At 38.4% G+C, this 4,580-nt stretch overlaps 1 long non-coding RNA gene across 1 annotated transcript in view; it reads left to right on the top strand.

Annotated features, from left to right (window-relative positions):
- The window catches only part of LOC108166802 (uncharacterized), a 4,911-nt gene extending 2,534 nt beyond the window's left edge, over positions 1-2,377 (top strand). Inside the window, exon 3 of the long non-coding RNA XR_001777195.1 lies at positions 1,625-2,377. This is a non-coding gene — a long non-coding RNA (uncharacterized LOC108166802). The remainder of the gene's footprint in view (positions 1-1,624) is intronic.
- The last annotated feature ends 2,203 nt before the right edge of the window (positions 2,378-4,580 follow it).

The following is a 4,580-nucleotide window of genomic DNA, read 5'->3' as shown; positions in this document are numbered from 1 at the left end:
AAGTTTTATTCACCAGTTAGTTGTTTTCTCTGTTTAATTCCCTGAAATTGATTCACTTACCTGGGGATCATATTGTTTCTTCGGTGGAAACTGAAATCCTGGGTACGCCTCGCTGGAGGAGAACGGTYACTACTCATCTGACCAAATGAATACAAACACGATGGAAGAAAAGACTGAATAGGTCCTCAGAGTGAGGGCCTTACCTGGGTCCCTGGGACTTTCTGTCTGGAAGCCACGTCTCTACTGGGTCTTTTGGACCTTCTTTCCTGGCAHGAAGAGAAAACGACGTTACTCACCTGGAATGTATTGATTCTTTTTGTAATGGACAACAATATATATAGATATATACAGAGCCTCATTTTCAACAGTGGAGCTATGAAGGTTGAAAAAGGTTATTATTCTGGAGAAAGTCTAAATAAATATTTAACCCACTAAATAAGAGGCAAAAAAAGTTTGATAAAGGAAAAAGTTTTTCAGACTCTGAGCTCAAAGAACCAAACTATTTTTATATTAGATAATTAATTTAATGTCACATAATTATGGCGGTAGAAGCCATTTGTTTGTTAAATACTTAATGAAACATATTTACCGTGTTTGTTGTAAATGACGTAAACTCACAAAGATGAGGAAATTAGTCCAAGTTTGTCGTTTATTGAACGTTCAGAAGCTCCAGCGGCTGTGATGAGCCACTTTAAAGGTAAACGAAGTTAAAACAACCTGGAGTTAACGTGTTAATTTAGGTCCAGGAGCAGAACCAGGCCTCAAACCACACCTCCAGTTTCCTAAACGGCCCATATTTACCCGCTCCAGAGCCGTTCCACGCCTGTTACATCGTTTCTCAACTGACTACGTTGGTTGAGAAACCAACAAAAAAGCTCTACTCACAACGGAAGACGCTCCTTCTGTCCAGCCCGACCACTCCGACTCGGATGACCTCTTCGACCCRTCCCCAGCTGCCTCAACCTCTCCTCCCCAGGCCACAAAACAAGCCTCCGCTCCGTGACCTTCGACCCTCAAACCCAGCTCCACTCCTCGCCGTCAGCAGCACCTCGTCCAACCACGGTCCATCCACCGACGTCACATTCACCCCGCGGCCGAGGGACACGCCGCGGGCTCAGACGCCATTCCCAAACGCTCCAGAACTCCGACCCGGCTTCGTCTTCGCGACCCTCTGCAGGCCTCCTAACTCGCCAGCTCCTCAACGGCTGGACCGCCGCCCGCCTTAACCGCTCATTAAAAGAAACAGGAATCCCCTTCAGTCGCTCCCACAACAAATTGAGGCTCTTTCTATTTTATTTTTATTGACAATAAGGTGGTTTACAAAATAGCAAAATTAATACAAATAAGTAACAAAACAGAGGATAATAATGCCAGGGTGTTGCATATGAAGCACAAACAAAATGAAAAGCAAACATACAGATAAAGTCAGAAAGATGCTGCAGTGAGAGACCATGTCCAGCGTCTTCATGGCTTTTCTGCTTGTTGAAGCCTGGACAGATAATATATTTAATTCTCTTTAAAGGCTGAAAATCAGGTTTCTGATTTGAGAATTTAGATTTATGTATATGATATTTTGCGACTAATAAAATTAGGTTGATAATATAAAAATGTTTTGTTTTATTAGTGGGATAAGAGAAGAATCCAAACAACATATTTACATAAATGAGGGAAAAGTCATCAAGAATGAGAAATAAATGCACAAATATCTTTCCAGGTAATATATGAGAAATAGCACGACCAGAATAAGTGGCAGATCTTCTTCATAGAGTTTTCAGAATGAACAATTTGTGTCTTTTTTGTATTGTTGAAGGAAAAACTTGCAGGGATAAAAACGATGGATTATCTTAAAAGACACTTCTTTGATCTCATTAATAATTAAATATTTAGATGGAAGACACCAGATTTTCCCAGGGCAGGTTGGGGGCAAAGTTCTTCCAATAAGAGATAAAACATTAGGAACAGAGACGATGTCCTTCTGGAATAAGGCTGGAACATCACGGTTGTTCAGATTTGATCAACATTAGTGACAGCAGCGTCTGGACCTGGTGGAGTCGGAACAGAAGTTACAGAAGATTTTAGAGACCAGGAAAGAAGCATTTGTTTGTGGAAATTAGATCGTTTTATGGGAAGTTTCTCAATTTTGTAGTTGCAAAGGAGAATAAATTTAAGGCCACCAAGTTCAGAGAATAAAAAGTTGGGTATAAAATTCCAGATTGAGGATGGATTTTTAAGAAACTGTTTAATCCAGTTTATTTTCAATGTATTATTTCAGGTACAATCAAGAAAATTGATGCCACCAAGTTCAAATGAGTTCATCAAGACGGACTTCCTGATATAATGAATCCTATTTTTCCATATAAACCTATAAAGCATTTTATCAATGATGTCAGTTGTTTGTTTACAGAAAGAGACAAAGCTGGATAAGTTAAACGGGAGATGCCTTCTGCTTCTGCTAACAACATTCTTCCTTGAATCGATAAATCTCTCTGAAGCCAAGAATTTAGTTTCCTTTGTACATTTTCTATAATAGGGTCAAAGTTCAGAGCACTTCTAGAATTTTGATCTTTGTTGATCATTATGCCGAGATAGGTGACAGATTCTTTTACAGGAATATTATAAATGGAGGATGTGTTACAATATTTAAGGGCTAAAAGTTCACATTTATTAATGTTAAGGTCCAGAGACTCTGGGACATTTCTCAACTATATCAATCGCTAAAGAACCTGAGAAGCATCTTTTAAAAATAAAGTGGTATCGTCGGCTAGTTGACTAATTAAAATCTTTTTATCAGCAACATTGATAGCTTTCAAATGGTTGAGTTTAATGAAATCTGAAAGTAATTGAGAGCAGATCACAGAGAGGTTTGGGGAAACTGGGCAACCTTGCCTGACTCCTGGCTTTAGATCCGATCTGGGAGACGTACCAGTATGAAGCTGGACTGAACAATTAGCATTTTATACATGGTTTGGATTGCAGCACTAAAGTAAGGGCCAAAACCTAATTTCTCTAATGATTGAAAAATAAAATTATGTTCAATGGTGTCAAAGGCTTTAGGGAAATCTAAAAATAATATAAGGCACAAATCATCATGGCACAAATCTGCAGTCAATCAGATCCAACACCAGCCTGATGTTGTTGGCTAAATGTCTTTGTGACATGAAACCATTTTGAGTTTCATAAATTATAAAGTTAAGAACACTTTTCATCCTCATCGCAAAAATTGGAGCTAGTATTTTATAGTCGTTATTAAGAAGGCAGATTGGCACCAATTATCAATCAGAAGGGTCTTTTTTAGGTTTGGCATTAATGTCAGCAGGCCTTGACTCAGAGGAAGAGTTTGGTTATGGATGCATCCTGCAAACAGCCGGTGGAGGAACGGGGCCAGTTGTTCTGCAAAGGTGATGCAGAACTCTGAAGTTATCAACTCCTGGAGGTTTGTTGGGTTTTAGGTGCTTGATGGCAGACAGGACTTCAGCAGGAGATGAGGGACGATCACAGATATTCCTTTGGTAATATATAATTGACTTAGTTTAATATAATTGACTTAGTTTCACTAAGATGTGCAAAGAAATGTTCAGATTCAGATTTATTATATCGTGATTCATACAACTCACTGTGAAAAGCAGAGCAATACTTTGCTGTTGTTCAGGGATCATCAGTGATACAGTTGTTAAGTTTTGAACTGAATTGAATCGACCACGGTTCTTTCTAATTGAAAGAAATACGAAGTGTTTTGTTCCTCCAGCCATTTCCTTCTCGATCTCAGAAAAGCCCCCTCTGCTGTCCTTCTGTATATTTCATTTAATTTATTTTGTTGAACGGCTAACTCCTTCAAGTCATTTTCAGTTAAATTTCCAGGTAAGATTTGAGTAATTTCCGCTATTCTGGATATGACATTTGTTTATTCGTCTTTCCTGGATTTAGACAGAGAGGCACCAAACTCTCTGAAATATTTAGTAACTTCAAATTTAAGGAGTTCCCAATTTCTAGAGAAATTGTTATTAATTAAGGCTTTTTTCCAGAACTGGTTTATTAATAATTTGACTTGATCAATTACTAGCACAGTTTTAATATGGAATTGTTAAGTTTCCAATAAGAACTTTAGAATGTGGGAGTAATGTTAGGACAGAATGAGGCGATCAATGATATTGCTTTGTGATCAGTTAAAGGTGATGTTAATATTCTAGGGGTGATGTGATTCTTATCTACTCTACTTAAACTACAATAACTAGATCATAACATTCTCTTTAGCTTTTCTCTGTGTGCTGCAAACTCATTAAATGTAAACTCATTAGAAGTTTACATTCTGCCACCATCAGGCAAACAGTTCTGGTCCGACCCGAAATATTGTTACCTGTCCAAGCAGAGCTTTCTAACCAAGGGGTCCATAACTCTTCAACACGCTGTCAGCTCCCGGTCAGAAAGACATTTAGTTCAGTGTCCATGAGATGATATTCAGAAAGGATCTTTTATTGATTGATTTTAGTTTCCTCTGTGATGAACTCTATGCTAAAGTCTCCATGTCTCCATGTGCGCCAGTCAAAGGTGTTAATTATAACATGTCAAATGACAGAGGGGCT

The sequence above is a fragment of the Poecilia reticulata genome, linkage group LG13, assembly GCF_000633615.1.
Source record: "Poecilia reticulata strain Guanapo linkage group LG13, Guppy_female_1.0+MT, whole genome shotgun sequence".
NCBI lineage: Eukaryota > Metazoa > Chordata > Actinopteri > Cyprinodontiformes > Poeciliidae > Poecilia > Poecilia reticulata.
This window is presented reverse-complemented; position numbering and strand designations above follow the sequence as displayed.